Source organism: Mixophyes fleayi, chromosome 8 (genome assembly GCF_038048845.1).
Source record: "Mixophyes fleayi isolate aMixFle1 chromosome 8, aMixFle1.hap1, whole genome shotgun sequence".
Classification (NCBI taxonomy): Eukaryota; Metazoa; Chordata; class Amphibia; order Anura; family Limnodynastidae; genus Mixophyes; species Mixophyes fleayi.
In genome coordinates this window covers 122,511,239-122,535,087 of record NC_134409.1, presented here as the reverse complement: position 1 = coordinate 122,535,087, position 23,849 = coordinate 122,511,239, and the positions used below count along the sequence as shown (strand labels likewise).

The 23,849-nt window shown below is 38.9% G+C and overlaps 2 protein-coding genes and 1 long non-coding RNA gene across 3 annotated transcripts in view; 1 reads left to right on the top strand and 2 right to left on the bottom strand.

Annotated features, from left to right (window-relative positions):
- Positions 1-23,849, top strand: part of PRICKLE2 (prickle planar cell polarity protein 2) — a 938,433-nt gene that overhangs the window by 354,967 nt on the left and 559,617 nt on the right. The window lies entirely within an intron of this gene.
- LOC142099667 (uncharacterized) overlaps positions 1-23,849 on the bottom strand; it is a 270,464-nt gene that overhangs the window by 118,004 nt on the left and 128,611 nt on the right. The window lies entirely within an intron of this gene.
- ATXN7 (ataxin 7) overlaps positions 1-23,849 on the bottom strand; it is an 85,112-nt gene that overhangs the window by 60,611 nt on the left and 652 nt on the right. The window contains exons 2-3 of the mRNA XM_075183363.1: positions 23,033-23,139; positions 11,043-11,096 (exon numbers count right to left, since the gene is read on the bottom strand). The gene's annotated coding sequence lies outside the window, so the exon portion shown is untranslated. The remainder of the gene's footprint in view (positions 1-11,042; positions 11,097-23,032; positions 23,140-23,849) is intronic.

Genomic DNA, 23,849 nt, shown 5'->3' with positions numbered 1-23,849 from the left:
AGTGATGGCTAACCTGCGACACTTCAGGTGTTGTGAAACTACAAGCCCCAGCATGCTTTGCCAGCTAGTTATCTACTGGCAAAGCATGCTGGGGCTTGTAGTTTCACAACACCTGGAGTGTCACATGTTAGCCATCATTGTATCACATAGTGCCTGGCACTGTTAGACTTCAACGGAATGGTTGAATACTTGGCTTTGTCATTAACAATTGTTGAAGAATCCTAAAAAAACAAAACACTAATACAACAGAAAAAATTGACCCCAGTGGGTATGAGGTTTAGAGGTGTTTAGCATTATGTATATTTTATTACTTGCATCAATCCTCCCAATGTTGACATCGTTAGCAATCGGGACACACAACTTCTCAGCCATTCTTTACCTGGCCGCAGGCTTCTCAGCCATAACCATAATCGAACCCATGTTTATTTGGTGCAGTGATAATAGGGCTATCGTCATGCAGCCCAGGAAAGAAAGCCATATACTAAAAAATGGGCTCATCCCGCAAAAACACCAATGTTGCTGCAAGTTACTGTACTTTGTGCAATCATTTTAGATTTTGAAATTGTCACAGTAGGGTCTTTCAATACGCTCACTGACATGAAGTATGATATCCCACCCGCCCTATTGATCCAAACCTTTCTCAAATATCATGGGCCAAGCAACTGGATCACTTTCCAATTTGGCCACAGGTTTCAGAATAGGACAGAACCGTCTGTTTAGCATTTGGACTGAGCAGCCCGTTAGGAGGAGGTTGATCACATGATTTAGGGTTAACAATAATGTAATGTTTTGGGGCTGCGCACATGGTAATATCAGCCCGATTTGCCTGTGCATTTGTTAAATATTTTCATATATATTTGTGACTGATGTTTATATTTGCTGTTTTATGTTTTTGTTTAAGTGATCCTATTAGGTATTCTCTGATATAAAAAAAAAAAATTAAAAAAAAAAAAAAATTGGAATTTTGCACCAGTAAAAATGTAATTGCATACCTGCTATAAGGGGGCATATCCAAAGTATATCCATATATATGGTTCAGTGATACCTTGCTTAGAAGAAAGATATGCGTTATTATTCCTTTTTTTTTTTTTTTTTTATAAAAACATTGGTTAACTCTTCAATGATCATCCACAAGTTAACTATATACAACAATATCTAAAAAAGATTTTTTTTTAGGTATTTACATTCCCTATTGTTTTAAGGTGTTCCGTATTTCCTGCCAAATGAATCATTGTCACTTGTTGGCCAAATTATCATGAAAAACAACAAAAAGCTTTCATAATATTTATAAGTAGTATTTATGTAATAACTATATATAATAACAAACAAACAATCTTACAGACTTGCTTTGCTCAGAAAGAGTTGTTAATTTATATTAACCTCAACAGCCCACAGTATACATATGTCCTGGTAGATTTTAAAAAAGCTAGTGGCTAGCCCCCAGTGCAATTGGTGCTGGAGCCAGCCCGACAAAAATAGTCTCCGGTACCAGCACTTGGTCAGTAAAACAGAGCAGTCAATATGATCTCTGACCTTATTGTAGCTGCTTTTGTGCTGCCACCTCTGGTTGGGGCTTTGCACCCCAGCAGCACTACCTCAATTAGAAAAGTGATAGAATTCTTATTGCTATCATACTCTCAGTGGGCACTTTAGTAGATACACCTGCTCGTTATTGCAAATAACGAAACAGCCAATCACATGGCAGGAACGCAATGCATACAATCATGCAGACATGGTCAAGAGGTTCAGTTGCCCACACCAAACACCAGAATGGGGAAGAAATGTGATCGAAGTGATTTTGATCGTGGAATGCTTGTTGGGGCCACACAGGGTGGGTTGTGTATCTCAAAAACTGATCTCCTGAAATTTTCACACACAACAGTTTCTACAGTATACAGAGCAAAGGAAAAAACATCCAGTGAACCTCAGTTCTGTGGGCGAGGTACACCTTGTTAATCAGAGAGGAGAATGGGGCAGATTGGTTCAAGCTGACAGGAAAGCGTCAATGTGCATTGGCTCAGGACATTTTGGAAATATGTTGCCTGGTCTGACAAATCTCGATCTTAGCTGCAACGTGCAGATAGTAGGGTCAGACTTTGGCGTAAACAACATGAATTCATGGATCCATCCTACCTTGTGTCAATGGTGCAGGCTGGTGGTGTTGGGGAATGTTTTCTTGACACTCATTAGACACCTTAATACTAATTCAGCATCCTTTAAATATCACAGCATATCTGAGTATTGTTACTGACCATGTGTGTGTGTGTGTATATATATATATATATATATATATATATATATATATATATATATATATATATAGCCACAGTCTACCCATCTTCTAATGGTTAATTCCCTCAGCAAAACACACCTTCGGCTAGATTTACTAAAGGGCGGTTTGGTGAAACCGCCAGATATACTAAAGCCCAAACTGCCATTAAAACAGCCAGAATTGTCATCTTTCAAAAACCACCACTTTACAAATCACCATCCCGATTTTAACAATGATGAATATACAGACCACCAGATTTACAAAGCTGGGGTTTGCAAATCCGCCACCCAAATGGCCAAAATAAAAGAGATGGTCGCGAGTGCCAATATTTGCTTAAACTGCATGCTATTTAAAAAATCAGCAAAATTAATTTAATATTAACTCATGGGAGAATTTTTTTTTTTTTAAGGGGACACTATTATATCATTATATTATGGGGGAAATGTGAATATATAATAATACTAGCTGATTGTTAATGGTGGATATAATTATTTAAACTGCACAGTTTGGCATTATATAGTGCCTGAATAAAATAAATAATTTTGTTTCCTTAATATAATGGAAAAAAATAAATAATTCCCCCCATAAGTTAATATTAAATTTAATTTTGCCCCTTAATCAATAAATAATGACTGCTCAAATAATTTAAATGTCAATGGTGCTTTCTCTTATGTTTTGAATGGCAGAAGAGCTCAAACAGCATGTATGAGATACCAAGCCATTCAGAAGCAGGTATTAAAACGGTCCTGTCCTGACTTCTGGATTGCGGTTTTAACCAAACCGCTGTCGGCCTATTTTTCAATCCGCCACACATCGCCAACCATTTTAAATCGCGGCCTCAAAGTGCCTTATAGTAAATGTGGCGGTTTAGATCTCCAAACCGCCACCAAACTAAATTCTTAGTACATATAGCCCCATGTCACAAAACACAATCTCATGCTGGTTCTAGAACATGACAATGAGTTTAGTATACTCCAATGGCCTCCACAGTCCCCAGATCTCAAGTCAACAGAGCTACTTTGGGAAGTGGTGAAACTCAAACTTCGCAGCATTCCGATAAATCAGCACTGCCTGACGGTATCATGTCAACATGGACCAAAATCTCTAAGGAATGTTTCCAGGACCTTGTGGAATCCATGACACAAAGAAGTGAGGGTCTTACCCAGTACTAGAATGGTGTATCTAATAAAGGGACCACCATTCATCATTTCTCTACACAATGCATTTCCCTCCATATTAAAAGGTGTTGCTGCATTTTGTACCCCCCCCCCTCTCTACAATGAAACATTTAAATAAAAATCAATGATGATATAAGGTGTTGTCTACCTTCAGAAACCGCTGCTTTGTAAGGACATCCACTACAAGAACCTCTTTGATGAACCTTTCCAAGGATCTTCACCATTTACTTCTCTTGGAAAACTAAGAAGCTCCTTTGGATTTCCGTATCATCTCTATGTGGATGGTACCCAAATCTATCTATCCTCTCCGGATCTCTCATCATCTGTCTTGGCCCACGTTGCTGAATGTTTCTCTGCAATTTCATCTTGGATATCATCTCACCAACGTAAACTCAATGAAAAACTGAGCTAATAATATTCCCTACAGTCAACAGAAGCTGCCTACCTGATATCTATATGTCTGTAGACAACACAAAAATAGACCCTACTCCCCCCCCCCCCCAAGTTCAAGGAATAGGTGTCATCCTTGACACAGAACTGTCCATTGTTCCCCACATCCAGTCTGTATCCAAATATTCTTACATACAACTAAGAAGCATTTCTGAATATGCACATACCTCTACAAGAGATATAATGCACTCATCATCTCCCGCATTGACTAGTGCAATTCCCTTCTTACCAGTCTCCCCCTAACATCTCATGTCACTGCAGCGGCTAGATACACTTTCCATTCAAAACATTCTTCTAGTACTGCTCCTTTCTGTCAATCCCTACAATGTTTGCCTCTATTTTACCGAACCAAATATAAAATCCTTCAACATACAAAGTCTTTAACAAAACTGCACCAACATACATCTTTTCCTCGTGTCAAAATATCTTACATCTTGACCCCCCCATGTGCCCAAACTCTGCGCCTCTCAGCCACGCTCATTACCTGCTCTCATTTCCAATTACAGTACATTTTTTTTATTCTTTAGTTATCCCCTCCCTCGTACAATAACACTTTCACCTTGACACCAAACCTTCAAGCGTTCCCTGAAAACTCATTTGTTTAGGCAAGCTTATCAAATTCACAAACGACCTTCTTAATTTCCCTAAGCTATTCTACCCCATTACCACCACACTACACGGGTCACACAAACTTACATTTACACGCCTACTATATTCAATAACCCTCTGACCCCTGACTGGCTCACATGGGCGCACTAAACACTTTTCCCCATTGCCATCTGGCTGAACAAATATGCAAGAAGTGGCACTTAACCTCATGCATCAAACTCCTAGTTCCCTGTAGATTGTGAGCTTGGGAGCAAGACCCTCTTACCTCTGTCTGTCTGTTAACACCCACTCTTGTTTTATTACAGTGTTCGTCCCCAATTGTACAGCGCTACAGATTGTGCTGGTACTATGTCAATAATAATGTTAATAATACTTGATTGCAGACATGTACAGGCAGTCACTAGCATTGGTCGACCAAACTAGTCTTGATCAAGCAGCAAAGACCTGGCTGCTTAGTAATACAGAACCTGATTGTGCAGAAGCAACGACCATCCATTCAGGAGCTGCACTCGCTATAGCAAGGCTGGAAAATCTCAGGGTCCGGGGACCCCCCCCCAAATAATATATATAAAAAAAGTTCTGACTAGATTGAACTGTAGCTTGTTTTCTGCAGTCAAATTCTATTTGCCTACATTCTGTAGTACTTTCTACTGATGGCAGAGACAAAAAGTAAAAAGGAAAGAAATGGATTGCTAGAGCACTCCTAATCAAATATAAGTATGGAGTTTAATATGTAGGACAGGAACCTCTATTAGTAATTGTGTAATAGAAACATATCAAATGATCCAATATCTCAATTAATATTTTATATTTTTGTGTTTTGGGGCAAATGCCTTTATTAACGATTGTTCCTTAAAAACATATCTCTACTGAGCTATTTAATTCTATCAGGTTTTGTTTGCCCTAGACATCATACTAGTGGCCTACATATATTATTTAGGGATAAGACAGGTGATCCTCTGTGAACAGCTCTGTGCTATCATATATATGATCTGTCTTTCCCTTAATTACGTTTCTGTCTCCCCCCTTTTTGGATATGAAATTGGGTTATGCCAATATTCTCTACCTATATATGACTATCTGTATGATACACATTTATTTGGATCCTGTTTAGTCTACATCCCATATACTATTTGTGGGTGATGTGATTTGCACCAAACATAGTGAATTAATACATTCCTGCCATTATACTGGCTCCACTGTCTGTGGTAGTATTTTATACACTTTTGCACTTTTTTCACATTTATTTTTCTCTTTTATTTCATTTGTCATATTGTTAATCTCAGTAGAGATATGTTTTTATGGAACAATCATTAATAAAGGCATTTGCCCCAAAACACAAAAATATAAAATATTAATTGAGATAGTGGATTATTTGATATGTTTCTATTACGCAATTACTAATAGAGGTACCTGTCCTACATATTAAACTCCATACTTATATTGTATTAGGAGTGCTCTAGCAATCCATTTCTTTCCTTTTTTTCTTTTTGTCCCTGCCTATGTCAATAATGGAAAGAGCACCCCCTCATTTGAAATAATGATCTGATTCTTAGATGAGGCATATCCTGACTGTGCGGATTACTCCCCCCCTTTCTTGTCGTACTTTCGACTGATGTCAGTGGATGCACATTTTCTCTGGCTCCAGAATTCTGGTTTATTTTATCCATCCCCTTTTTTCAGTACTAGTGCTGACAGCTATCTATGTGGCCCTAAGCAGATGGGGCCGTTGACATATAGACAACCCTTTACCATTTATCGTGACACACCTATAGCAGCGACTATCTAAATACATGTACGACATTTACCAATCAACAGTAAAGATTTAGATTTCTTTTAATCTTCAAATATTTCTGGACAATGGTTAAAATATATTATATCTATAGAATATGCATTAATGAATAATACTAGTACTTTTATAAAAGTAGGTTGAGTTGCCCTTTTAGTACCTCAACCTGCCATGAAAAGAGTTACTTACAGTGCGTCACCTAAATACGTAGGGCCTGAGTCATTAAGGAGAGCAAAGCATAAAAAAAGTAGTAACTTTGCACCTGGGCAAAACCATGTTGCATTGGAGGGGGGAGGTAAATTTAAAATGTGGGGACAGATTTATATTTGGGGTAGGGCATGTCCTAGAACATCTTTAAATTTCAGTGTAAAAATGAAGCCATCAAGTATTTGTGTGCTACATGAAAAAACAGCCAGTATTTATCTTATGTGCAAAATAATAAAGTAATTTGCACCCCTTGCATTGTAACATGGTTTGCCCCGGAGAACACTTACTCATTTTTATGCCTTACTTTCCTTAATGACTCAGGTCCTTAATAGCCTTAGAGGTAGCACAAGTTCCTACCAAACTGATTGGCTCCATCGTGAATATGTTAAGTTCTATGGATTTATTATGTTTTTTGCTGTTGAGCTTAAATGTCTATCGGACCCCTCACTGTCGCTTCGTCTTTACAACGTCATTGAGTTTGAAGTTATAAACACATATTGCTTTTCACCTTAAACTGATAATGTTGTGTAGAAGATGCAGCATGTAGAGCCTTGTTTTATACAGAGAACTCCATACGGGCAGCACCCTGTAAATGGGGCACTTTACAAAAGGGTACTCTTTAGATACACTCTCATGGAGAGTGTATCTAACCAATCTATAGTCAAGATAGCACAGAAAAAAAATCTACAAAAGTAGACTTATCTTTTAATATTGGTTCAGCCCACAAAATGATGGCCTCCACTCTACATAAGTAATTGACAAACTTTAAAGGGAAGTGAAGCCTCTCTCAGCTATATGTACAGATGCTAGTTAGTGCTAGTAGTAATGAATGCTGCGATTCTAAGCGCCTTCTGCCTTAGACAAATTAACTGAATCAATCCTTTGAAATATAATGCAATTTAAAGCAAAATGACCCTGAGTTGGAAACTGTGAAATCAAACAGGGATGTTCAAGATTGGCTCTTAGTCATAATATCATCATCTGCCTAAATGTGAACGAAATGCTTCTGGTATAGTCTCTGTGTACAAAGCGGCAGTCTCTAGTCAGCACTGATTAAACACAGCCTCCGCTATCAGATCTATGTAGCTTCAGTCTCTCTCCGCCTCATCTTCTATTTGTAATCGGTCATAATCCACACTTGAATAAACTGTTTCTGTTTGCTGAGGGTCCTTTCATGTAAAAAAAAGTGCTGTGATCTTTTCGGCTTTACAATTTCTAGACTGCGCGACTTTGCCTTTCCAATCTTATGACAATCACTCAAACAGTTAGATGCTCAAGAATCCATACAAAAAATAGAAATGGTAATTTAAAGAAAAAAATAAATAAAATAAAAATAGTAACATCTGAAATATGGCTGCAGCAAAGGGCAGACTTATTTAATTGTCGGCGATCGCCAAATGCACAGGATAGGAGGCTTTCCATGGCACAAATGCATATTCTGTTTGCCAAACTTAAAAAAAAAAAAAAATATTTAAAACATTTCCACTGTTCACCATATAGTTATGTTATTATTGTACATAGGGGGGTATTCAATTGTCAGCGAGTTTCTTTTTTTAAGTCATTTTAACACTGTTTTTTTTTTATCATTTTCGAGTGGGTTAACTTTACCTGCGATTCAATTCCATTTTTAACGTTCAGTTTTTTTTCATTAAACGGTCCTCTCGCGCTCCAGTAGAAGGTCTATTGAAAGTATAGGGTGTGCGAGAGGCAGCTGCGTTAAAAGCTATTCAATTGCTTTTTAACGCGGCGGGTAAAACAGGCAAATATGTTGTTTTATTTCGCACCTCTATGGGATGTGTTAAAAATAAAAAGTATTTGAAATCATGTAATAATGTGGAAAAAAAAGTTAAACTTATGTTTGTCACTAATGCCTAACTTGTGTGAGTTGATTTTCTTGTGAAAAAATAATGAAATGAAAAAAATAAAATCACTAATTAAATTATATTTATGTATGTTTTTGGTACAAATATGAATGTAGTAATGTGTTTTGACATGGTATAGATGATTGTATGGTAAAAAATAGTTCAATTAAAAAATATGCTAAAGAAAGTACTGTAATGTAGATATTATCAATGTGTAATGCAATCTAATGTATGGAAATTTATGCAAAAGCTTTTTTTGTGTTATACATGACAGCGTTAAAACTCCCCTTGACTCCCCTAAAATCTCGCAAACACAATGTTTAACACGCGGGGGCAGCGTTCCCTCTTTTTCAATTGAATTGCACGAGTTTTTCCGCTGCGCTAACTCAAAGCGGTTCGCTATTGCCGTCAAAAACCCACAGGATATTTTTTTTTTACGCTGCAGGGAAAAACCCCCCAAAAAAACTCGCTGACAAGTGAATACCCCCCATAAAGTTCTAAATTGCATGCAAATTAATGTTCAAGAGTAAGAATATTCAAACTGGATAGTACTGAATAACAAGAAAGCATTTACTTAAATCCTGCATATTATTCACTTCTGATAAATTCCCAGCAGCGCTTTTCCTTGTTTGCTTTTGGCTAAAAGAAGTACTGCGAATTTATTACTCCACAGCACTTTCATACATCTTACGGAAGTACAATGTTGCACATACCACAGTATATATTTGAAATGAATGAATCTATTTTTTATGCAAAGTCAGGGTTGCTAGGCAACATAATTTCAACACAATGGCCTACTCTGCACTGATCTTACAGCAAAAACAGAACAATTATATGTGACTGTTGCATGACGTGTGACAACATGACGTGCTTTCTAAGCTTACAACTTATCCACAGATCAAGTACTGTACTAGAGTACCTGTAAAACACTGAAAAATAAAATAAATAGCAGTTGAACAGTCATAAATTAAGCTACGGATAGAATGTGCTGCGTTTATGTGGATAAACTCGGCACAGACCCCGGATAGAGAAACAATCCTTGTCAATTTGGGTGTGAAACCGTGTGCCACAAAATAAGATTGCTAAATATATCTATATATAAATGTTTTTGGTTACATGTGTTTATATAAGACCATGTGAGCTTAGTATTATAGTTTATTCATTAGCACCAATTATATAACGCAGAGACTATGTAGTCATTCACATTAGTCCTTGCCACTGGAGCTTACAATCGGGCTTAAAATTACCATATTAAAGGGTAATAGTACCAACGTTGCGCTATTCCTAGACTAACGTGGTCGAATTCAATCGGCCCTAGTATGTTTATAATAATTCTTATACAGACAGACACACTCACTGCATCATAGTATATCACTGTGGATACTATGAGGAAAGTATAGACAATATACAGGAGTGTTCACAGTGAATGCTGGATGGAACATTGACACAAGATAATCAAACAAGGAAATGCTACCTCCATATCTATCACTGTGGACTGTTGCTCTTATCAGTGAACCCTATTTACGGTGCTGGGTGAGCTATGTTACCATTGCTATCCTGCGGCTGAGGGGCTTAAAATTCAAACCGCATTAGATATGTGGCGGTTTGGAAACCCCATAGACCGCCAGGTGGCAGTCGTTGGTGCAACAATGGGAATTCCGACAACAGTTACAGCGACAGTACAATGTTGACTGCGGTAATTGCAACATCTACGAAATGCAGACTTCAGCAAAAGTGACATAGTAGAATTCCGGAAAGCCCGCTATAAAGCGCGACAGGACAACATGGCGACAATGAGGTTCACGTCATTTTAAATGGCGACAATTACAATGCTGCTATTAAGAGGGCAATGCGAGAACCCTGCGGCTCTATAATGTTGTTTTTTTACCAAGGGTTGGACATTATACAGCTGCCAGGTCCTCCCATTGCCCCCTTAATAGCATCAATGTAACTCTCGCTATTTATAATTATGTGAACCTTAGTGGCGGCAGGTTGTCCAGTCACGCTTTATAGCAGGCTTGCCGGACTCTTCTTTGTCACTTTTGCTGAAGTCTGCATTTCGTAGATGCCGCAACTACAGCAATCAACACTGTACTGTCGATGTAACTGTTGTCGGAATTCCCGTCCTTGGCAACTGGTACCCCACCCAAACTGCCATAGGCCAACTGTTCAGGCCAGAGTGCATAGTAAAACCAGATGGAAAACATTTGGTTGTACCGCTTCCATTCTGCAAGAGCCCAGCCCGCGCAGCATTGAACCTGTTTCTCTAAGGGGGGAGGGGACCAGACAAATGCCCGGGCCCCGGCTGAGCACTGGGTCCCTACTGTCACCCCTGGCCAGTGGGTATCTGGGTAATAATGAGAAAATATAGTGCAATTACTTTTGGAACTAAAAAGTACCAGCATGCACTGGCAACACATGAGCGCTAGAGTATACTTTCACTTGTAGTGACACAAGTGTGCAAGTGTATTAACGGAAATACCCTATAACCAATGAAATACCCATTAGAAAATAATTATATTGTAGTGCCCCCCCCATTAGTCTATAAATATATAGTAGTGTCCCCATTAGAATATAAATAATATAAAATAATAAATTCACAATGCTTTCTTAAAAATGTAACTATTTTTTGCCCTAATAATAAAATCAGAAGTGTCTACAAAATTAAAACTTACCTAAAATCTTTTTTTCATCTTCTTCCACCGTAATCCAATTGGAATCTTGAAATCCTAGAGAAGAGAAAAAAAAAAAAAAAGGAAGCCATTGAAAGCTCGCATCACTCCCAAGAAGCACCCAACGCACAATGAGTAGGCTATCTGTAATTAGCTGACAGTGGTAGGGACGTCCCTAGTTGGCTTGTGGACTATTAAGTAGCCGGGCTCACTGGACCTTAACTCATTGTGGGTGGGTTAGGCGCTATGATTTTGTTATTTTAAAACAAGGGGCACTACATATACCATATATTTATATTACAATGGGGACAACACTATTTATTTATATACTAATAGGGGCGATACTTCAAATACGTTTTCATTTAATACGGGGGGGGGCAACACTTGTCGTGGAGCGGGAAGTCCTTTTAAACGCACTCTAGTTATTGCCAAGCTTAAACAAGTGGCTCCTAACATTGTCTTTTTACAGGAGAGGCAAACGATCACTAGTAAATGTCTATCACTGGAGAAATCATGGGTGGGGTGAGTATACCATTCTATTCTCAAAGTGTGTACAGACATAGGCAAAAGTTTTGAGAATGACACAGGTATTGGTTTTCACAAAGTTTGCTGCTTCAGTGTTTTTAGACTTTTTTGTCAGATGTTGCTATGATATACTGAAGTAAAATTACAAGCATTTCATAAGTGTCAAAGGTTTTTATTGACAATTACATTAAGTTTATGCAAAGAGTCAATATTTGCAGTGTTCACCCCTCTTTTGATGACCTCTGCAATTTGCCTTGGCATGCTGTCAATCAACTTCTGGACCACATACTGACTGATGGCCGCCCATTGTTGCCTAATCAGTGCTTGGAGTTTGTCAGAATTTGTAGGTTTTTGTTTGTCCACCAGCCTCTTGAAGATTGACCACAAGTTCTCAACAGAATAAAGGTCTGGGAAGTTTCCTGGCCATGGACCCAAAATATTGATGTTTTGATCCCCAAGCCACTTAGTTATCAATTTTGCCTTATGGCAAGGTGCTCCATCATGCAGGAAAAGGCATTGTTCATCACCAAACTGTTCTTGAATGGTTGGGAGAAGTTGCTCTTGGAGGATGTTTTGGTACCATTCTTTATTCATGGCTGTGTTCTTAGGCAAAATTGTGAGTGAGCCCACTCCCTTGGCTGCGAAGCAACCGCACATATGAATGGTCTCAGGATGCTTTACTGTTGGCATGACACAGGACTGATGGTAACTCTCACCTTTCCTTCTCCGGACAAGCGTTTTTCCAGATGCCCCAAACAATCTGAAAGGGGATTCATCAGAGAAAATGACTTTACCCCAGTCCCAGCAGTCTAATCCCTGTACCTTTTTCAGAATTTTAGTCTGTCCCTGATCTTTTTCCTAGAGAGAAGTGCCTTCTTTACTGGCCTTCTTGACACCAGGCCATCCTTCAAAAGTCTTCGCCTCACTGTGTGCAGATGCACTCACATCTGCCTGCTTCCATTCCTGAGCAAGCTCTGCATTGGTGGTGCCCCGATCCTGCAGCTGAATCAACTTTAGAAGACGGTCCTGGCACCTGCTGGATGTTCTTGGGCGCCCTGAAGCCTTCTTTACAACTATTGAACCTCTCTCCTTGAAGTTCTTGATGATCCGATAAATGGTTGATTTAGGTGAAATCTTACTAGCAGCAATATCCTTGCATATGAAGCCCTTTTTGTGCAAAGCAATGATGACTGCACTTTTTTCCTTGCAGATAACCATGGTTAACAGAGGAAGAACAATGATTTCAAGCACCACCCTCCTTTTAAAGCTTCCAGTCTGTTATTCTATCTCAATCAGCATGACAGAGTGATCTTCAGCGTTGTCCTCGTCAACACTCACCTGTGTTAACGACTCACTGACCTGATGTCAGCTGGTCTGTTTGTGGCAGGGCTGAAATGCAGTGGAAATGTTGTTTTTGGGATAAAGTTAATTTTTGAAATTAATTGCAATTCATCTGATCACTCTTCATTACATTCTGGAGTATATGCAAATTGCCATCATAAAAACTTTTGAAAAATAATATTTGTGTCATTCTCAAAACTGTTGGTCATGACTGTATTCATCCTTATTACAAGAATAGCACATTTTATAATTAGATTCAGACAGCAGGTATATTTTTGGAGGAATTTGAGGAAGTAACAAGAATGCTCTTTGCACCGAAATGTCAAAATACACCTATATTTCAGAGACATTTCCAACATTTGTCAAGCCAAAAGCAACCCAATCAGATTGTGATCGGTAGAAGTTACTACATTTCAAAACAAAGCTTAGATACAATTATAACGTTATATAATCCTAATTTTTCAAGGAAACCTATTACTTATTGTAGACTTAAGCTGTAAACTTTAGATGCAATGGGGAGGGGGGGTTACATTATAGCCAAAACCTACATGATGTAGATTTTGGAGATAAAAGCCATTTAAGCCAATGAATGAGAGTGGACAGTGGACAGACAGTATAAATGGCTCTTACAGAGAAGGATAATAGTTATATGAAACAATTTTACAAATTGTTACAACACATAGGGGCATATTCAATTGTTGGCGGAAACGCCAAAAATCGCGCTCTCCGCGCACTATTACCGTTATTACGGTAATAGTGCGCGTACCATTTTTACGATCGTTTTCTTGCTGGATTTCAGCTCGCAGCTCCCTGAGCCGCGAGCTGAAATCCAGCTTACTATTACCCTAATAACGGTAATAGTTTTAACGTTGCGGGGATTCGGAACAATTGAATATGCCCCTAAGAGACCTGTAGCCTCTTCAATAAAAATTGTAAGGTGACATTTTGAAATGTAGCTATAGTTTTATTCATATGAACTTGAAGAATCAATCATTTTTATTTTATAGAAGTAAGCCATACAGACCGTCCTACCAAACATCACATTGGAGTTAGTTAAGGAAGATACTTACAGGACAATAAATTAGATAATCAATAAGAATAAACCTGTCAGTTATTACATTCTTATCAGGAACTTCGATCCGTCACATAAGGATAAGGGCTACTTTTGATTTTAATCTATATTATCCCTGCACGCTGAATTTTCCATTCACTTAATTTTTTTTTATATTTTGCTAGGGGTCATTATTATATACTATATGTGACATTGATTTTTTAAATGGATGTTATCTTTATATAATGCTATATACAGCATTTAGACATAATATGGAGCAATACGTTCAGGAGGTCTTGTAGAATGAGAAACCTTCTTTGTAAAGTTTAAAATGGATATTTTTGTGCATCGCAAACACAATCCTCCTGTGCACAGTCTTATGTTGGAGAGATTTTAATGTATTTAGCAATTTTATTGGTGCCAATTGTGTGCTTAATTCGGGAAATTGGGCTGCCAGACATATGGAGATTTCAGAATCCATTCTATAAGCCATAGTCCTGTTATACGCACTCTGTACAGTCGTTTTTGGAGGATTAATTTGTTTGTTTTTTTTCCTTAGTCAATTCTGTTCTAGCACTGGAAAATATGTATATACTCCTATTGTACTTCTCAAGTCGACTGTGTTTATTATTATTAAACCACTGTGGAAGTAGCTCTCTTAAACATGTTACAGAACAATTTATACTTAAGGTGGGAACTGCAGTAGTGGGTATAGTGTGGGAAGCATTTAAGGCTCACGTCAGGGTGTTTTTGTCTGTACAAATATATGCACTTAAACGATGATCCGTTCCATTCTGATTTTGAAAGCGTGTATAAAGCAAAATGCAAATAGAGCTTCTCATTCGACTTCAATGGTGGCACAAAAATATGCATTGAATACATAGGCTAAAAGCATATTTTATTCTAGACACACTTTTCCACTATAAGGAGAGACAGATTGTGGCAGACAGTCACCGTATATATAGGAGGAGTCCCATAGTTTAAAAGAACTCATATGACTCATATTAGTTATAGTTCCATGGATTTTTTTTCCTTTGTCTCTCAATGAATGCTTTAGCCCATTTTGTTAAAGGAAAAAGATACAACTATTTAGAAGAATACTGAACCACGTTGCGGATGCTATTTCAACAGTTGGCACTGGTCAAAGTCCAGGACACAACAAACTATTGAAATGTATAAGACATACACGGATATGTTGGCACCAGAGCTGCTTGTATTGTAGAGTATTTAATGATGCCTTTGAAAAGGGAGCGTTGCCAAGTTCAACGTATTAGGGTATTATATAACTCTAAGCCGGGCAAGGACATAAGATTGTGTGAGACCTATCATCCATTATTATTGTTGAAAACAAACGCTAAGATACTGCAAAACTCTGAACTCTGTCCGTTGTGCTAGAAACACATATTCAGACCAATCTGGATTTATGCCAGACAGGTCTACAGCTGTTAATATTAGGAGATTACATACCAATTTGCAGATGAACCTATGGGCCAGTATTGGAGTTTATTTATTTATTTATTTAGTTTATCCAAGGCCTTTGACTCAGTAAATTGGGACAATTTCTGGGAGGTCTTGGCTGCATACACAGGTTTTAGGCAGGTGAAACTGCTATAAAGGTCACCCAGAGCTTGTATAAGAGTAAATGGGCTGCTGCCCTTGTGGATGACTATTGCTTTTCACTGTTACAAGCAGCCATGTTGTTGTAGTTCTTTCTTTGTGCTTGAAGTTCTCAACAAAACTTTATTAAACAAAAAAAAATTAAATGGTCAGATCTCTTTTCTTTTCCACCTAGGTAAAAGGACTAGGTAAGTAGAGACATGTGCTATTCACCCTACCACTGTTGTCATGTTTTAAATGATAGGTGAGAACCTAACCTTTGCGATGTCTCATAATGAGGAATTCAGAAGTTACTCTTAATGTTCTAGGAATTGTAGAAAATCCAATATCATGCCTATTGACAGCATAATGATAGATCTGCACACTGGATACCGCTTCAGTCGGTATCTCAATTTAAACATGTATTTTAAATATGTCTGTTAAGCTATTGGGAAAACAAAGACGTATAGATTTGAAGTTGTTAACATTTTGGAAATGTTATTTCTGACATGAAAGTGTATGTTGCTGCATTGGCTAATCCTACCATTCCAACTTTTTTTGGCAGCGGTAGAAATGATAAATCAGACTATTTTAATAAGAAAGAATATTATATGAGCATAGATGCTCATAGATAAACTAGATGAAATAGCGGAGCCACAATGTTTATACATATGAGAGCTACACCAACCTATGTTTCTATATCGGTGGAATAATTCCTCCGATATGTAGCCATACACATTCTGTCTTCTCATTTTCTATCCTAGGTGGGCCATAGGTCATTGGACTATTAAAATGTAATTTTCATCATTGTAAATGAACAAGACTGAGGCCTCTTTTGGTTGTAATCTCCTAGATATTTATGATTGTCTTGTAGTAAAAAACAAATAATAAAAAAGCATGGGTTTACAGTTAAATTGGCCTACACACAATGGAGACAGCCATTTTAGCCATTAAACCAACGAAGGGCAAACAGGTACCCTTCAATGGCTGCAACGCTAACCAACAAAAGGGCCGTACATTAACTGTAATCTCTGAATAAAAGCTGGGGCCGACAAGGATTGACAAGCATACAGCAGGGGTGAGCTGGGGGCCACAGGTGAAGGCTCGGAGGGCCGCCTATTGCCCATCACAGCATTAAACCCTATGAAAAGCTGTTGCTCAGGCACAGAGCATTGCATTGAAAAAAGCATGTGACCACATTCTGTGCCAGGCCACGCCCCCACGATGGTCATATTTCTAGTAAAAATATTTCAGCTCAGTAATACACAACCAAATATAGGATTTTTACAGTAAATATAATAATGACACATATAATTACCCCAGTATCTCTCTACACTGCCCCTGGTGTTTCCCTTCTTATTCTCTTCTTATCCTATTGATTCCAACTACGGAATATTGCCCGCATCCGGACCTTCCTCTCTCAGGATGCCGTCAAAACCATCATCCATGCTCTCATCATTTCCTGTCCTGATTACTGTAACCTTCTCCTCACTGGCCTCCCCCACTCCCATCTCGCCCCTCTTTGCTCTATTCCTAATGCGGCTGTGAGACAAATCTTTAATGCCACTCTTCCTCTGCCTCCCCTCACTGCCTTGCCTTACACTGGCTCCCTTACCCCTACAGAATTCACTTTAAACTTCTCACGGTCACTTACAAGGCCCTTTCCCATTCTACTGCTGCCCCTTTTATCTCCAACCTCCTCTCCATCCACACTCCCGCACGTTACCTGTGTTTGGCCAATGACCGTCGGCTTTCCTCTGCGCTGATCACCTCATCCTATGCCGGAAATCAAGACTTCTCCTGTGCTACCCCCCTCTGCCCCTCCCTCTCTCCATCCATCCATCCCCTAATTGGGCTCTCAAAACCCATCTGTTCATTAAGGCCTAATAACCATCCACTTAAACTTCTCCATCCTTGTTCTCCTCACCTCCCACCTTCTCCTATGCTTGATCCTCTCTACTGACTCCTCTCCTGCCTGCTGTCTGTTTCCCCTCCCCTTAGAATGTAAGCTCTTTTGAGCAGGGCCCTCTTCCCTTCTGTCTCAACACCATTTCTTCTACTCCTACACCACTGCACATGATATGCCTGGAGATATTGAAGTATTGGTTATACTCGTTTTACCCTGTACTGTTGTCCCCTGGTATACTGTCTGTTTTGTATTTTTGTAGTTTTTCTGGTGCTGCGGATACTTTGTGACACCATATAAATAAATAATAATAATTAAGTTGTTTAGAAGTTTTCTGTACAGTAACTGTAAGAGTAACTGCTCAGTGATTATGTCTGTTTTTCTGGCATCAGTACCAAACTGCAGAAATTATTCTGGTTTTTTTGTCTTGCTGGTTTTCCTAACTTTCCGGATAACAGATCACATACCTGTATACATTAATGTCCTACAGTAATTTAACATGCTCTTTAAATAAAATTAGAACACTTTTCCTGGTAATATAAAGTGCACTTATATTTAATTTGACTATGTTAGAAAAAAAAAATGTAGGCTATGCTTTCTCCCCTGTAAACATGCTACACCAGTGGATGCCAAACTTTTTCAGTTGAAGGCACCCTTAGGGTCTCCATATTTTCTTCAAGGCACCCCTAAGCCAAAATAATTACCAAGTAGTCCCCCACCTTGCTTACCACCGGCCCTGGCCGAGGTACCCCAGGGCGCACAGTTTGGGAACTACTGTGCTATACAACTTCATAAACCTAATCAGACACATACAATGTCAGACGACTAGGTCACTAATGATCTCTGATAAACTGCTACTTCTAGATTGATGAGCTTGTAAGGAAAATAATTATTTGCCATAGTATTGTATAATATGGTTTACATAATATTGCTGTAATACTTGTATTATAGTGTATGTGTGGTTAATATTTGTGTTCCTCACTGTTTGTGAATACTCCTTAGGCTGGGTACACACTACAGTGTTTTCAGCCAACTAACGGGCCAATCGCCCGATAAACGACCGTTCGCCCCGATATTGCATTAGTGTGTACACTCAGACGATGAATGATAGACGTTCCAAAGCCCCGATCATCGTATGGTTTGATTGTTCAGCAGGACTATAAATCTCGTTCAAATATGGAACAACATCGTTCCAATCCTGCAGTGTGTATGCATTCACGATCAGGATCTCCATAGAGTTTACAGAGTCACTATTGCACGGTGGCTAAGAGGTTAGCACTTCTGCCTCACAGCGCTGGGGTCATGAGTTCAATTCCTGACCATGGCCTTATCTGTGTGGAGTTTGTATGTTCTCCCCATGTTTGCAGGGGTTTCCTCCGGGTGCTCCGGTTTCCTCCCACACTCCAAAAACATACTAGTAGGTTAATTGGCTGCTATCAAAATTGACCCTAGTCTCTCTCTCGCTCTTTGTCTTTGTCTGTGTGTGTGTGTGTGTGTGTGTGTTAGGGAATTTAGACTGTAATCCCCAATGGGGCAGGGACTGATGTGAGTGAGTTCTCTGTACAGCGCTGCAGAATCAGTGGCGCTATATAAATAAATGGTGATGATGATGATGATGATCTTTTCAGCCGACGGCTATGACAGTTGAAGAGCACAGATCTGAGGGTAAATCTATTAAAACATATATAGTGTGAACGCATGAATCTGTACGGTGATCGTGAATTATTTTTTTTTATTATTATTTTTTTTTACTTTCAGTCGTAGGTACAATCGTTGTAGATAACACATTAGTCTGAAAATTCTGTAGTGTGTACCCAGCCTTACAGTGGCCCCCGTCCCCCAAGTAGACCCTGCATTATAAGTACACACACAATGCCACAGTTATTGGTGGCAGTTACAGGTACAGTACCTACAGCCATTGCATTAATTTATTTTAGCCACCCATTATAGGAAGGAAACAAAGGTAGATAACACAGCATACAAGCACATCTCAAATTACCTAAAGGTCACACTTTTATGACTTTGCTAATTAACAGGTAAAACAACTCTGCTGATCAGCAACAGAAAGACAACACAGGTTTTTTTTGTTATGTAATTTCCCTGAAAAGCTGTGTGTGTGTCAACTCCACAACATGAATACAATGATTGTGCACACACAGGAGATCAAGTATATCGGAGAAGCAAACACATTATGATGTAAAACTATGTAAACCCCACAAAGACAAATCTGTACACTGAAAGAATGTATCAGTACTATATAAATAACATTGTTCAAATAACTTTTCTTGGAAATGTTGCATACCTCATGTGGTGATAAATACATATATATTGCACCCATTACACTGCACTTATAAAGATATCAGAGGTACTGTATTTCTCCAAATATGCCCCATACTGGATACCCAAAGCCTGTGTAATATTGAGCCAATATACAAAAGCAAATGTTTAATCATATCTGTCTAGCACATAATCTGCCCTATCCTTTAGTTGAGGGAAGATATGTTTAATGGTTAAAAAGATGTTTAGGGGGTAAACTTATTGCACTATGTATTTCTGGAAGAGAGTAAAGAAGGAATAGTGCATAGATTTGATTGACTGGCTTGCAGTCTTCTAGGTAACACATGCTCTGTGCAGGGTGGCACATTCAAATGCATGAATGTGCAATGATATCACTGCAAGGATAAACAAACATGTTGCTTTTAAGCTTTTTAATTCATGAACAAAGCATTTTAATGAATTTACTGTAGGCTCTGGATGGTGTCTCTGCTGTTTTTGCTAGAAACAGTAACAGAGCTTCAGTGGAAAGTCTGAATACCGCTTTCATACTGCCGCCCCGGCAATATCCCGGGTTTTTCAAGGAGGGTTTTTGCCGTGGCTCGGAGCGTCCCAGCTCAGAAACACCATTCATACTGTACCTCAGACCCGGGAATTTCCCGGGTTGACCCCATTCATACTGCACAAGTCTGTGCCCTGGCAATTTGTGGGAGTCATCACCAGAGCAGTTTTCATTGGCTGAAAAATGGTGATGTCATTGAAAGGTGACTGTTTTTTTGACGCATAAAGATGATGCAAAAGTGGGTGGTGATTGTTTACCACATTACTTTTCATCATGGCCGTCATTCTCCAACAAACTCCGATTCTGCTTCAGCTTGATCTGCACTCCACCATCCACCATTTCTCCTAAACTCCTTCTCGAATCTTCCACGGGCTCCCACCGATGACATCATCCTCCAGAGATAGGCAGACAGCCAATCAGCTTGTTTTCTGTGCAACCCGGGTTGAAAAACCCGGGTTGCACCATTCATAGTGCAGGCAACCCAGGTCCGACCCGGGAATTACCCCTCGATAAATCCCGAATTGAAGACCCGGGTTTTTAGACCCGGGATTTTTGACTTGTACCATTCATACTGCACCAAGACCCGGATCGTTTGAGCTCGCCCAGGCAAAAACCCGGGATTTTGGTGCAGTATGAATGGGGTATAAAAAGGGAACATTGCATTTTACCTTCATGCTTCATAGATTAAAAGATGCCTAAATCCCCCCAAAAAGTTAAATTTTTAAGTCAAACATCTAGGGGTAAATGTATCAAGCGGGTTTGAAAAGTAGAGATGTTGCAACCAATCAGATTCTAGCTGTCATTTTGTAGAATGTACTAAATAAATCTGGCTTTTCAAACCCGCCGAAAAACTCTCAGCTTGATACAACCCCCCCCCCCATTCAGATTAATGAATGTAAAATGTGCATTAACAAATAAGGAACGTTGCTTGATGATCTGAAAAAGGGTAATTAAACTCACTCTCAATGCAAAGGTATGATCAGGCAACTATCAAAGAGTCTACCAGCACTCATGCAAGATAGGAGGTCATATCAGTATAAAATCACTATGTTTTATTTTACTACTTGATGGATCGCTGACAGTGCTTTACAATCGTTACCTGCATCCAGGCACGTGGCGTTCATTATGCCTTCTACTTGCAGGCAAATGAAGAGAGTGACCATTGAATTTAATATGATTACGCACAATGCTTCAATATGCTGCTAGCAGAGGTTGGCTAACTTGGTAGTTTTCTATCAAGTTGGCTGAAAATAATCACATTTAAGACAGCAAACATGATCACCCCAAAACCCCACAACTCCTTTGGGGGCGTGTGTATGTAAATTACTGATGCCTGTACATCTCCCACGTGGTGCAGTGCCCGCACGTCAGTCAATTGGCAATTAGGTGCTTCCAATGGTGAAACAATAGTAGTTGTCTACAGCATTGATGTGTATAGCATGTCTGCTTGTTTAATTATACACGTTTGTCAGTACAGACTACAAGAAAAGCACTTAGCATTGTTTTCTATATATGTGTATTGTATATGTCTGCCTCTATAATTATGCTCCTAAGTCACTCTAGTATAGAACGTGCACTGTACACAAGTATGTGTTACGGAATGAATGAAGAAGACATGTTTCCTTCTCTTTTAAAGAGATTTTGGGTGGTTCTTAATGAACATGCTCGGTCCATAATCTAAATTTCTTGGGGATATCGCTACAGGGACCACATATGTTGTTTCAGTGTGTCAAAAACCAAATCTTTCAATGCAACAATATGGCTGTTAAAAATCGCTGCCCAGCCAGTTGGTCTTTCGTTAATCGATTAAACGTGTCTAGTGGGTACGCATGAATCGCCCAGGCGATCAGACCTTCAGTCGCTACTAAAATCGTTGTAGTAAACATTTTGATCGGAAAATTCTTCAGTGTGTACCTAGCCTTTGGAATATTAGTCAGGTAGTAATGTCACTAGCTCATATCAAATTGATAGGATACATCAGAGGCTAGCTGGGCCGGTCCCATAGTGGGCTACCTTAGGCTGGGTCACTAGGCTACATGCATTTATTTTCCTTTAAAAAATTTCTAATAGGATGCTGTGCAGAGTATCGCCCCAACCACGGCTAAAGTTTGTCAGCCCTCCCCTGGGCTACAAACTGGTTCACTTTAAAAAAATAAATACCACCACTGTGTCTAGCTTACAACATGGTCACTAAGGGCTAGATTTACTAAACTGCAGGTTTGAAGAAGTGGATATGTTGCCTATAGCAACCAATCAGATTCTAGTTATAATTTATTTAGTACATTCTACAAAATGACAGCTTGAATCTGATTGGTTGCTATGGGCAACAACTCCACTTTCTCAAACCCGCAGTTTAGTAAATATACCCCTAAGACTTATGCACTTCAAGATATAAAAGAATCACCCCCTTAAGCAGCTTTAAGGTAAACATAAATACTTATGTTATGTCTAGTATACTCTTCAGCTTGGTCATACAGAAGCATTTATATGCCACATTTGCTCTGAAAGCTACATATTAATTCTGTTATCTCAGTCAATTAAAGGATAAGTCCTTATTTATTGGGAAAATGTCAAAAAGTAGCCTTTGTACCTTGCTCCCTTTTATGAAACATGTGGTATGACCAACTCTTTGCTGCTGGGGCCAAGGATATCAGGTCCCACAAATAAGTGCCCAATTTGGTGGAGTCTACTTTTCACAATAAAGGCGAGTTATCCCAAAATCTTTTTTCCCCACTTACCTTTCAATGATACATTCCTATGGCAGGTTTGTGTAGCTACTGATCAATTAAAAATTTCAGATAACGGCACTAGTTCTCCAGTTCTTGATTCTGTCTGTAGTTTGACCCTGCAGAAAATTGACATATACATATTTTACTATCCAGTAGTAGAGCACACCAGGCATTTAAAGAATAAAGCAAATCATCACAAACTGATTTACAGAAGAGGATAATCTTAGCCAAGGTCATAGCCAATGCTATGTAAATATTGCTGCACAGAAGTGACATTGTTCTTCTTACAAAATGAACAAATATTTGTCTAAAAAAAAAAAACTTTTCTAAAAAGTGTATCCTTTTTTAAAATAAATATGTAAAAATCAGTTTTCTGAAGTATCCAGAACAATTGGTGGCAAGAAATTATGACATTGTTTTAGTTATTTTAGACACGGGCACTACAAGTGAATATATACAATCCTTCAGAGGGATCCCTGACAAGTAATGGTGCCTCAATTGTGCAATGAGTAACATTCCAGAAGAAAGCACAATTCCCAAAAGTCTTTTGGACAGGAATGTCCGTTCTGCTGGGAAAACAGCAATGTCATAATGGAGCTTCATTTTGGGAAAACAAATTATAGTGGTGTCTCGGAGGAAGAGAGCTTCCAAACGATGGGAGTAAACTACATGATTCTGTAGTCCCAGGTATACAGCTAAATTAGGGTTGTAACTCCTCAAGATTTATATATACATTTACAGTTAATGTATCCCCTGACAAACATCTATCACATTGGTCCTAAACATTACCCTTGTGTTTAGGCCTAATTGTGTGTGAGTAAAAACA